This window comes from Scyliorhinus torazame, chromosome 16 (genome assembly GCF_047496885.1).
Source record: "Scyliorhinus torazame isolate Kashiwa2021f chromosome 16, sScyTor2.1, whole genome shotgun sequence".
Classification (NCBI taxonomy): domain Eukaryota; kingdom Metazoa; phylum Chordata; class Chondrichthyes; order Carcharhiniformes; family Scyliorhinidae; genus Scyliorhinus; species Scyliorhinus torazame.
Window position 1 is genome coordinate 160902912 of NC_092722.1, and position 13468 is coordinate 160916379.

Here is a 13468-nt window from a genome sequence, read left to right on the forward strand (position 1 = left end):
CTCCCCTAAGTATTCCCCTCCATCCCTTGGAACCTCTCAGCGCTATCGCCAGGGGCTCAATCGCCAGTGCAAACAGTAATGGGGACAGAGGACATCCCTGCCTTGTCCCTCTATGGAGCCGAAAATATGCCGATCCCCGTCCATTCGTGACCACACTCGCCACTGGGGCCCTATACAACAGCTGCACCCATCTAACATACCCCTCTCCGAACCCAAATCTCCTCAACACCTCCCACAGATAATCCCACTCCACTCTATCAAATGCTTTCTCGGCATCCATCGCCACTACTATCTCCGTTTCACCCTCTGGTGGGGCCATCATCATTACCCCTAACAACCTCCGTATGTTCGTGTTCAGCTGTCTCCCCTTCACAAACCCAGTTTGGTCCTCATGAACCACCCCCGGGACACATTCCTCTATTCTCATTGCCATTACCTTGGCCAAGACCTTGGCATCTACATTGAGGAGGGAGATTGGTCTGTAGGACCCGCATTGTAGCGGATCCTTTTCCTTCTTTAAAAGAAGCGATATCGTTGCTTCTGACATAGTCGGGGGCAGTTGTCCCCTTTCCTTTGCCTCGTTGAAGGTCCTCGTCAGTAGCGGGGCGAGCAAGTCCAAATATTTTCTGTAAAATTCAACTGGGAATCCGTCCGGTCCCGGGGCCTTTCCCGTCTGCATGTTCCTAATTCCTTTCACCACTTCTTCTACCGTGATCTGTGCTCCCAATCCCATTCTTTCCTGCTCTTCCACCTTGGGAATTTCCAGCCGATCCAAAAACTCCATCATTCTCTCCCTCCCATCCGGGGGTTGAGCTTCATACAATTTTTTATAAAATGTCTTAAACACTTCATTCACTCTCTCCGCTCCCCGCTCCGTCTCTCCATCTTCGTCTCTCACCCCCCCTATTTCCCTCGCTGCTCCCCTTTTCCTCAATTGGTGTGCCAGCAATGTGCTCGCCTTCTCTCCATATTCATACTGTACACCCTGCGCCTTCCTCCATTGTGCCTCTGCAGTGCCTGTGGTCAGCAAGTCAAATTCCACATGCAGCCTTTGCCTTTCCCTATACAGTCCCTCCTCCGGTGCTTCCGCATACTGTCTGTCCACCCTCAAAAGTTCTTGCAACAACCGCTCCCGTTCCTTACTCTCCTGCTTCCCTTTATGTGTCCTTATTGATATCAGCTCCCCCCTAACCACCGCCTTCAACGCCTCCCAGACCACTCCCACCTGAACCTCCCCATTGTCATTAAGTTCCAAGTACTTTTCAATGCATCCCCTCACCCTTAAGCACACCCCCTCATCCGCCATTAGTCCCATATCCATTCTCCAGGGTGGACGCCCTCTTGTTTCCTCCCCTATCTCCAAGTCTACCCAGTGTGGGGCATGATCCGAAATGGCTATAGCCGTATATTCCGTTCCCCTCACCCTCGGGATCAATGCCCTACCCAACACAAAAAAGTCTATGCGTGAATAGACTTTATGGACATAGGAGAAAAACGAGAACTCCTTACTCCTAGGTCTACTGAATCTCCACGGGTCCACCCCTCCCATCTGCTCCATAAAATCCTTAAGCACCTTGGCTGCTGCCGGCCTCCTACCAGTCCTGGACTTCGACCTATCCAGCCTTGGTTCCAACACCGTGTTAAAGTCTCCCCCCATTATCAGCTTTCCGGTCTCTAGGTCTGGGATGCGTCCTAGCATTCGCCTCATAAAATTGGCATCGTCCCAATTCGGGGCATACACGTTTACCAACACCACCATCTCTCCCTGTAATTTGCCACTCACCATCACGTATCTGCCCCCGTTATCCGCCACTATAGTCTTTGCCTCGAACATTACCCGCTTCCCCACTAATATAGCCACCCCCCTGTTTTTCGCATCCAGCCCCGAATGGAACACCTGCCCCACCCATCCTTTGCGCAGCCTAACCTGATCTATCAGTTTCAGGTGCGTTTCCTGTAACATGACCACATCTGCTTTAAGTTTCTTAAGGTGTGCGAGTACTCGTGCCCTCTTTATCGGCCCGTTAAGCCCCCTCACGTTCCACGTGATCAGCCGGGTTGGGGGGCTTCCCACCCCCCCGGGTTGGGGGGCTTCCCACCCCCCCCCTTGCCGGTTAGCCATCATCTTTTTCCAGCTTCTCGCCCAGTTCCCACGCGGCTGTATTTCTCCCAGACGGTGCCCCCCCGCCCATCCTTTCCCGCACCCACTCCCCCCTTTCCCCAGCAGCAGCAACCCCGTAATTCCCCCCTCCCCCCCCCCGCTAGACCACCCGCTAGCGTAATTACTCCCCCCATGTTGCTCCCAGAAGTCAGCAAACTCTGGCTGACCTCGGCTTCCCCCCGTGATCACAGCTCGCCCCTTGCGGCGCCCCCTCCTTCCTGCTTCTCTATTCCCGCCATAATTATCATAGCGCGGGAACCAAGCCCGCGCCTCTCCCTCGGCCCCGCCTCCCATGGCCAACGCCCCATCTCCTCTCCCTCCCCACCTCCCCCATCACCACCTGTGGGAGAAAGAAAAGTTACCATACCGCAGGATTAATCATACAATCCCTCTTCGCCCCCCCCCCCCCCCCCCCCACTCGTCCCACCACTTTGTCCAAACGTTCATTTTCGTAGTCCAATCATTCCAATTTTTCTTCTACAATAAAAGTCCACGCTTCATCCGCCGTCTCAAAGTAGTGGTGCCTCCCTTGATATGTGACCCACAGTCTTGCCGGTTGCAGCATTCCAAACTTTATCTTTTTTTTGTGAAGTACCGCTTTGGCCCGATTAAAGCTCGCCCTCCTTCTCGCCACCTCCGCACTCCAATCTTGATAGACGCGGATCACCGCGTTCTCCCATTTACTACACCGAGTTTTCTTCGCCCATCTAAGGACCATTTCTCTATCCTTAAAACGGAGAAATCTCACCACTATGGCTCTGGGAGCTTCCCCTGCTCTCGGTCCTCGCACCATAACTCGGTATGCTCCCTCCACCTCCAACGGACCCGTCGGGGCCTCCACTCCCATTAACGAGTGCAGCATCGTGCTCACATATGCCCCGACGTCCGCCCCCTCCACACCTTCAGGAAGGCCAAGAATCCTCAAGTTGTTCCTCCTCGCGTTATTTTCCAGTGCCTCCAACCTCTCCACAGATCGTTTCTGGTGTGCCTCCTGTATCTCCGACTTCACCACCAGGCCCTGTATGTCGTTTTCATTCTCTGCTGCTTTCGCCTTCACGACCCGAAGCTCCTGCTCCTGGGTCTTTTGTTCCTCTTTCAGCCCTTCAATCGCCTGTAATATCGGGGCCAACAACTCTTTCTTCATTTCCTTTTTTATCTCCTCCACGCAGCGTTTCAAAAACTCTTGTTGTTCAGGGCCCCATATGAAACTGCCACCTTCCGACGCCATCTTGGTTTCTGCTTGCCTTCCTTGCCGTTGTTCCAAAGGATCCGCTGCAATCCGGCCACTTTCCTCTCCTTTTTCCATCCGTGTCCAGGGGGAACACCCTTCTGGTTTACCGCACGGTGTTTTCAGCCGTTAAAATTGCCGTTGGGGCTCCTATCAAGAGCCCAAAAGTCCGTTTCACAGGGAGCTGCCGAAACGTGCGACTCAGCTGGTCATCGCCGCACCCGGAAGTCCCCACTGCCCATCTAATGTACCAGTGTCAGGTTGGGAGGGCCTGGAAGTACTGTGTACCACCACCTCCCCTGCAAGAGGCATCGGCATGAGCCCCTTCACTTCCTCCCCCCTCGGGGTGCTCGATGGACCCCAGGCTATTCCATGCGATGGAGGTAAGGCCAGAGTGAGCTCCAGAGGCTCCAGCGTCACTTGGCGCTGCCAGTCCTGGAGGCCCACTCTCGTCAGAGCCGTGTCGTGATGCCCTCAGCCATGGGGCACTGAGACTGGGACATGTCCCTCAGTGAGTGAGACATGTCCCTCACTGCCTGGATTATGTCCCTCTGGCACAGTGAAATGTTCCTCTGAGACTGTGCATTGTCCCTCTGTGACCAATGTTCTCAGTGCTCTCAGTTGTGACCATTTGTGACTGGGCCAAGCTCTGGAGCACTGCAGCAATATCCACGTGGGCCTGACACATGTCTGCCTGTGACTGGGCTCCTCTATCCTGTGCCTCAGCCATCAACCCCACAGATTGCCCCAAGCTTTGGACATCTTGACCCATGGCTCTGACGTCTTGCCCCAAGGTTCCCACTGCTGACACTATTTGTTGAGTGTTGGCCTGGGTATCACGCATTGTTGACACCACCTCTGGGCCTGAAGGTGGTTGGACTCCTCCAGCTGCCCCTGCAGGCGCTGTAAACTGGCTGACATCCCTGCCTGTAAATCCTGGCTCTGTGTCTGCGAATCTACCAGCGACGGGATCATACCTTCCAGAAACGTGACACTGACCAGACGACAGCTGTGTCCTGGGACAGGGCAATCCTCCAACCACCTGCTCTCTCAGGAGTCCCTACCTTCACCTGATGTGCTGCAGACTGGGTGAAGTGCGCAACAGAAGGTGATGCAGGAGCCCCTTCACTAAAATGCCTCACCGGGGTGATAGTCTCTGCGATGGTGGAGGTGCAGGTGTCAGCAGTGACGAGAAATTGGTGTCTTCTTCGGACTGGTACTCTGGGGTGTGCTGGGGACGTGGCTGGAAGACAGCCACTCTGGTCAGCCCGGCCTCATCTGATGGTGGTCCTGCAAGACAAAAGACATGACACATGGTGAGATCTTGGGAAGGAGTCGTCTGTGGGTCAGGGGTGTCTCACTTGCTATAAGGACACCAATTTTCTTTGGGAGCCCACTTGGTTGCTGCATGGCAACCTCCGCTTCCGAGATTTCCCTCTCATCCGCCTCACCTGCTTAATCCATTGCACTCTGCTACACAGGTGTCTGCACTCACAGGTCTGGGATGCCCCTGCTGGTTTTCTGGCACTCCCTCTTATTATGCGCCACCTTGTCCTAGCGGACATAAAAGATATGATGCGATGCATGGAGGTGAGTTCAGTCAGGGTGTATAGCTGGTGGCATATGTGTGCAAGGCACCTGGCCAAAGAGGACAATACAGGAGTTGAGGTGTGGTGGAGGGTGGAATGTAATGGAAATGAAGGCAGGTGGGGTGTTGTTGGTCTCTTTGCCTTCGGGGATTGGGGGGGGTGATGCAAGGAATGAGGGACCGGAATGATACCAGGGGGACAGAGGTGGTGACACAGCCGGGCTGCCCTAAGGAGGTTGTTCATCATTTTGCGGCACAGGGTCCCAGGCCTCCTGGTGAGGCTGTAGCACTGACCACCTCCTCCCAGGCCCTGTTGACAATGGCGGGTTTAAGTCTCCTGCCCACCCTGGGGAAGAGGGTGTCCCTCCTCTCCTCCACTGCGTCCAGCATTCGATCAAGCTCTGACTCTGCGAATCTCGGTGCTGGTTTTCTGGGAGCCACCTTCTTGGCTGGAAGGAGCGTGTTTGGGGTGTGGAGTGCTTGTAAGCAGCTCCAGCTTGACGGGCTCCCAGCGTCAATTCTGGTCCCAGTGAATCAGACATTAACAGGAATGGGAATTGCTCTAAATTCACGTGGGCAGAGTGCTGGCATCTCCTGACTCACTTCCCAAATAGCCCCCACAATGGGAATGCCAACCGCACGCAATTCAATCCCACGGCAACAAGTCTCTCAAATGGAGAATTCCGGCCATTGTCAATAAATAATTATTAGCCAACTGAGAAGAATGTGCGATGTGCAGGACCAAAGAAGAGAGAAGTATTTCAAAAGTGAGGGAGAATTAATTTTAAAATTAAAAAAAAAAAAATTCTATTAATTTGTTGTTTCATTAGGGAAAAGAAATCCTGGTGAAAGTAATAGATTATACAGCTTGAAAATAAAAAGAGTTGAGAGGATGCTCAAATCACCTCCCCTTTGGTTGCGGCTTATAGCTTAAGTGCTGTTGGAGCTGACAGTCAGACCTATCTGCCCTTTCAATGATCAGGGCCGCAAAGCTTTGTAAAGGCTGCAGGTTGAGGTATTCCACCTGTGAAAAAAGGGAAACTAGTGAAGACTTTGATTTGCTTGTCTGTATTGCTCAGCTGTGCTCACTTTTACTGAATGTAAAAACAGTTGCACATCATTGGAATCAAAGTCCGAATTCTTTCAAAGTCTATAGTTACAAACTAAGTTCCAAGTCAGGAAGGTGTGCAACTTGGAGGGGAACTTGCTGGTGGTGGTGTTTCCATGTGTTTATTGTTCTTGTAGAAGTTGTGGGTTTGGAAGATGCTGTCGAAAGACCATTGGCGAGTTCCTGCAGGTAAACATCTAGATGGAACACACTATTGCCACTGTGTGCCGATGATGGAGAGAATGAATGTATAAGGTGGGAGATAGGGTGCTGATCAAGCAAACTACATTTGCTTGAATGGTGTTGAGTTTCTTGAGTGTTCGTAGAGCTGCTCTCATCCAGGCAAGCGGAGAGTATTCCATTACATTCCTGACTTGGAGCTTGTAGACGGTGGAGAGGCTTTGGGGAGTCAAGAAGCAAGTTACTCTTGTCGTATTGTTAGAATGACACAATACTGTATTTATTGTACAAGGCACCAGGCACCAATTGCTCATAAACATTGAGTAACCATGTTATGTGTTCATTTATTAAGATTAGACACATGAAAACAATTATGCATAGGTTATGCTTGAAGGCATCAGAGTTGTGCATGTGCGCTCTGCTCAAAGCAAAAGTGAAACTAAGACTGGATCACATGACACTTTTCCCTTCTAGTAATATGATGCTGATATCCCTTAAAGACATATTACAACAACTGTCTGCAGAATTCCCAGACTCTGACCTGCTCTTGTATGCGCAGTATTTAAGTGGCTGGTCAAATTAAGTTTCTGGTCAATGGTTACTGTTATGTATGTGGGTTGATATTGTTGTGCTGTTGCACAGAGTTCCCCAGCTTTGCTACTAATGATGAGGAAGTTGAGAGCTACCTTTGATTTACTCACTCTGCAGGAAATGTCCGAGATGGTGGAACTTAATCAGCAGTTCCAAATCGTGAGAAGAGAAGGTAATTCGAGAAGACGCTTGTTTAAACAAAGAGACCAAATGTTGGCACGCAGCTGTACCACTAGTGCGAAGTGGCTGTTTAGCACAGGGCTAAATCACTGGCTTTGAAAGCAGACCAAGGCAGGCCAGCAGCACGGTTCAATTCCCGTAACAGCCTCCCCGAACAGGCGCCGGAATGTGGTGACTAGGGGCTTTTCACAGTAACTTCATTGAAGCCTACTTGTGACAATAAGCGATTTTCATTTCATTTCATTTCAAGTGGGTTCCTGCAAGTTTGAAGATTGGTTCAAACTTGTCCAATCTCTTATACTGCACAAACATGGGATGAGTCAGTGTGGAGATAACATGCAGATCAGCTGTCGTCGACACAGATTGATATGCCAGTGCCATATAAAACAGAACCACCTCAAATGGAAACACCATTCACACAGCCGGATCATGTGACTGTGACTTCTGGTCATCCACAGATGAACCTAAGAATCTCAGGTCAAGAACAAGCAACTCCCTGAAGTGCGCAGGCAACCAGTGCAGACTAGATGCCCACCAGATTGTCTTTCCTATTGCCTATTATCACTGAGAAGTAATGGAAAGCCTGTCACTGTATATATGTGTAAATAGCTATGTAGAAATACTATAGTAATTTGTTTGTGTTGGACCTTCGAGGTAAAGGGGGGGGGGGATGTTACACATGTGGGTTGATATTGTTGTGCTGTTGCATGGTCCCGTTAAGGGTTGAGTCACGTGATAGTCCCTGATGCCATTGGCTACTTTGCAGTTTAGAGTCAGTCTAGACCAAGCCTATGTACAGTTAACAAACCTCTTTGATTATTGTGTTCAACCCACGTGTTTCAACATTTCCATTGTTTTATTCTGCAAATATAGTGAACAGCAGTAACCCCCCCGGGTGTTGATGGTGGAGGATTCAGCAATGTTAATATTGCTGAATGTTAAGGGAAAATGTTTCAATTCTCTCTTCTTGGAGATGGTTGTTGCCTGGAACTTGTGAGGTGCAAATGCTATGTGTCACTTATCAGCCCAAGCCTGAATGTTGCCATCTTGCTTCAGGTGAGCAAGGAGTATTTCAGTATCTGAAAAGGTGCAAATGGTACTGAACATTGTACATAGAATCAATACAGTGCAGAAGGGGGCCATTTGATCCATCGAGTCTGCATCGGCCCTCTGAAGGGGCACACTCCCTAGGCCCAATCCAATCCATCATCCTATCCCTGCAATACCACCTAGGGACATTTTAGCATGGCCATGCAAGGTGTGCATGGCCATAACCTGTACACCTTTGGACAGTGGGAGCACCCGCAGGAAACCCATGCAGACATGGGAAGAATGTGCAAACTCCCCACAGACAGAACGAGAAGTTGAAATTGAACCCGGGTCCCTGGCGCTGTGAGGCAGCAGTGCTAACCACTGTGCCACCCCATTGACTAGCCACTGTGCCAATCATCTGTGAACATTGTCTTTTCTGATTTTGTGTTAGTGGGGATGTCACTGATGAAATAGCTGAAGGTGATTGTGCCTAGTAGTTAAACAATGCTACCTTCAAGAAAAAACAGGCTTCTTTAAACACAGCCCCACCTTGGAAGAAAATAACTTATTTTGCGATGATCTCTTATGTGCGGGAGAAAAGGGCTGTCAAAATGTGAACAAACTTCTCAATATATAATCCACTGTGCATTACATGGTATAACCGTCACTGTCAATATGAAACATGTCATCTGATGTATCATGGGCAATCTGGTTAGTTAAAAACACTACTTGCAGTAGGATGATATCCAATTTCATTGAATTGGTGTTCAAGATGATATGGTTAAAAATAACTCCTCAAAAATATTGCATATAATTCAGAATCATTATAATCTTGTCAACATTACTGTAGTTAAAACCATGTAATATGGAACCAGAATAAATAAAATGTAGTCAGCATGAATCTGGCATATTTATCAAACTGACATTTCAAAATCCCAGGCTGGGTATCAGGGAGCTCAATAGAATCAGAATGACTCTGTGCAGAATAAGGCCATTTGGACCTTCCTATGCCCTAACCTTGTGGCCCTGGAAACCTTTCCCCTCAAAGTATCTTTTGAATTCCATTCTCAAGTTATTATTGAATCTTTAAGGCATTTCATTCCAAATCAGAATAAATTTAGAGTACCCAATTAAGGGGCAATTTAGCGTGGCCAATCCACCTAACCTACACACCTTTGCGTTGTGGGGGTGAAACCCACGCATATATGGGGAGAATGTGCAAACTCCACACAGACAGTGACCCAGGACCGGGATTGAACCCGGGTCCCCAGTGCCTGAGACAACAGTGCTAACCACTGCTCCACCGTGCCGCCCCAACTCACCATATTAAATGTTTTTTTCCTCACCTCACGTCTGGTTCGTCTGCCTTGAATCTAAGCCCCCTATATCCCTGGTATAATTCCTGCTCAGGACATCTTCACTAAAACGTGGCCCCACAATTGGACAGAGCATTGCAGCTGTGGACCAACCAGTGATTTGTAAAGCTTTCGCATAACATTGCTTCTGCACTCAATGCCTCTGCTCACAGGCTTACAATAAGCTCAGTGACAGTCAGTGGGCTAGATTTTCAGCTTGCTCCAAGCATAAAACTCCAGTCAGGATTGTAGATGTTGCTAAATATTCATTGCCACTGGAAATAAAAATTCAGGTTGGGACGCGATGTGGTCTTACTTCCAGCTGCTGGGTTAAACTTCTTCGATATACATAGCACAATAATGATACTTGTGGTTACCAAAATAGCTGAAGATGAATAGTTATTTTAAGTTCTTAACCTATGACCAGAGTTAAAGACCACATAAAGCATTATTTTCTAAATGTCAGATTGTATTTGCCATTATTTTATACTTTGACTACAGTGTAATATATTGAAGCATGTAATGCTGACCAAACCAATATTGAAACAGCTACACAACTTGCTCTGTATGAGGCCCTTACAGGTCCTGTTCTGTGCATTATTGCACCTATTAAACGAGTTTTACTAGAATACAAGGAAATTGAAATCAGATGCTACTGAGTGCACCATTATTGGTATCAGTTTTCAAATTAAATGCCGTTAAAATGCAATCGCTTCCTGTTTATTTATTGGGCTGTTAAGGACAGTTTAACTCTGGTTCCATCCATTAGTTCCATCCACTTTCCTGATATGGTTTTATCTGGTGTGAAACACAAGCTGCACTGTGGAAAGTTCATGACACATGTTACAAATTTACTGGCATTTATGCTTTTGGACACAGGTTTATCTTAGTTTATCAGCCTCAATCATTACTGAAGAAACTTAACGGTATCTGAAACAAAACATATTAATTCTGCATTCTACATCTGTCATGTATGGCAAATGACACAATTATTGCCAAAGTTTTTGACTTAAATCATTTATGAAGTTGATGCACCTTTTTTAAGGTTGACGAAGAATGCAATGCTTTGATACCAAATGAGTTAAATGTTACCTGTAATTATTTGAAGATTAATTTCCTAAAAATAGAAACAGAATTTTCTGAATTTAACTTGTTTAAAATTATCATCTTGTTGAAACCATGTGGAATGTTGTTCTCATGGTTCACACAAACTTTTCAATTTGACTTACAATCATGAAATTCCTTCCACATATCTCTTCTCATCATCAATAGCTGTCATTAACATCGGGGGCTGGTTTAGCACAGTGGGCTAAACAGCTGGCTTATAATGCAGAACAAGGCCAGCAATGCGGGTTCAATTTCCGTACTGGCCTTCCTGAACAGGTGTGGGAATATGGCGACTAGGGGCTTTTCACAGTAACTTCATTGAAGCCAACTTGTGACAATAAGCGATTATTATTATTACTACTTTCATCACAAATTTTAGCTCAGTGGGCTGGACTGCTTGTTCATGATGCAGGGCAAGGCCATCAGCATGGGTTCAATTGCTGTACTGGCTGGGGTTATTCATGAAGGCCCCGCCTTGTCAACCTTGCCTCTTGCCTGAGGTGTGGTGATCCTCAGGTTAAATTACCACCAGTCAGCTCTCTCCCTCGAAGGGGAAAGCAGCCAATGGTTGTCTGGGACTATGGTGACTTTACCGTTCCTTTGCTTTCATCACAAAGGTGCATTTTATGTTATTCCTCTTTTCCTTTGTGAAGTAAATGGCAATGGCCCGGAAACCACTGCCTGGCAAGGTGGTGGAAGGAGAGTCGATCAATGATTTCAAAGGAAAATTGGGCGGGAGCCCCCAAGGGAAATAAACTTGCTGGATGACAGGTATAGAACTGGGCAGTGGGACTGGCTGGATTACTCCACAGGGATCCGCTATCGACTGGATGGGCCAATTGACCTCCCTCAGGATCATAATGTCTCCATGAACCTCCTTTTTTAATATTTCGTGTTCACACGTCTTCATCATTGTCCTATTGGCAACCATTTCTATAAATTCTGTGAATGTCATTTGTCAAATTAGGCAGTTAGCATTCTCTTGGAAATAAAACTCGTATACTTTGGATGTGTGGATAATTATCCCTTTTTTTACATTTTACATCTCGTTTTTGAATTTTGTTTCCATAAAAAGTTAAATATACATTATTTAAAGGATAGCTTTAAGTGCTCTCCCCCCCCCCCCCCCCCCCCGCCCCTGCACAATATAAAACTGTTTGGCCTGAATGGTACTTCTGGCATAACATTTATTGCAATTCTGCCTCATCTCCCTCCAGGGCAGTGTTCACAATCAGACCACCTTTCATGATTTGTACCACACAATCGCATTGCACAATGCAAATACAATGCCTGAAGGGAAATATAATTCAGCCCTTGAAGTTTAGAATGTGTCATACTTTTTATAGAAAACAATGAACCACACATGACCTAGGTTGCAAATTGTGAGGCATTCCTGTTCTTTGTCACACAGTGGTACTTGTATCATCTGAGTTTATATTCACAGATAGTCTGTTTATTAAACCTTCAGCAAACTGGTATTAATTAAAGCGCAGACGTGGAAAATGTTTAGGTGTCAGGATATGAATGTTTTACATCAGGTTTGTCTCTCATGCACTTTATTAATATGGCCATTGATAAATATTAATGCATAAATGCTGTGTATTTGCTTGGCTGACACATTTATTTCTTTAACTCGTTTTCAGGACTTTTTGCTTCATCTTAAACTTTTCCAATTTTCTGGAATTCCCTCCATAAACCACTTACCCTCTTGACCTCCTTCCATTCCTTTAAAAAACTGTCTTAAAACCCATCTTTCTGACTCAGTCACACTTCACAAGCTCTGCTCCTGACTTGATGTCTGTGTTTTATATACTTTGGGTAATGTGTGTGTGTTATACAGCTATCTGTGTAGCACCATGGACAATTAAACGTGTTATATGAATGTAAATTGCGGTTGTGTAGTGCTACTTCTTTGTAATTGGACACAGTTTATATGTTTCTTCAATTGTCCACTGTCCTCATGAACCTTGATGTTTACACAATGTTTGACTATGTGACACAGCCAAGCTGACGCTGACCCTGAGGCCAAATCTACACTCAAAACTAGTTTTTTTATTCCTACAGTTCAGTGGCATATTGTGCTGAAGCACCAAAGTATTCCATCACCTTTGTTAGGATCTCAGCAATAGTTTCTATAATTTCCTCTCTTCCCCATAAAAACTTGGGATTTAAAAAGAAACTGATTTTGGTTCATTGCATCCATTGCCCGGAAAGTTTCAATTTCCGATGGGCAATTCTCCTGCATCCAGAACCTCCCAAGAAAGTGTTAAACGTTGAATTAGAGACTTTGGAGAGTTACGATTCAGTTAACTGGATAGTTACCCAGGAAGTGTTGACAGGAAAAAAACCATTCATAAGTCCTGGGTAATGATACAGGTGACCTCTCACTGACCCCACACTGACCATCACACACCCCTTCCCTGACCCTCCACCTATTACCCAACCCTCCAACTCCTCCCCCTCACCCTCTGACCTCTTCAACCCGCTAACACTCTCCTCCTCCAACTCTACGACTTCTCCCACTGACACAATTAAACAATGATTGGCACTTCTCGAAAGATTTAGCATTCAAACACAGAAATCCTTTGTTATCTCGATTCTTTGCCCCAGACTGACAACTAATTTAACTTCATGAACCAATGTCATGTTTTATTTTTATAGAATATAATTCAGTTGGGTCGTCCAGATTTGGGCTCCTATTAATAATAAACTTCAGGTGACTGTAATATTGGTTTAAAATATACATAATATCGCACTTTCCTCTCATGTTTAAACCATTGTACTTCTGGAACTAGGTTTCGGGTTGTTAGATGAAAGTAAGCATGAGCAATGTATTCCCAACCACAATCTAATAATCTGAAAGTCATATGTTACTGTAGTTTGGAACTGTCCCCCAAAAGTGGATAGTACTTTGACAAAGTATTACAAATGCAAGATT

The 13468-nt window shown here is 46.6% G+C and overlaps 1 long non-coding RNA gene across 2 annotated transcripts in view; it reads right to left on the reverse strand.

The window, feature by feature from the left end:
• LOC140393180 (uncharacterized) overlaps window positions 1–13468 on the reverse strand; it is a 325170-nt gene that overhangs the window by 5423 nt on the left and 306279 nt on the right. For both annotated transcript variants that reach the window (XR_011935516.1, XR_011935515.1), the window contains exon 3: window positions 4532–4679. This is a non-coding gene — a long non-coding RNA (uncharacterized lncRNA). The remainder of the gene's footprint in view (window positions 1–4531; window positions 4680–13468) is intronic.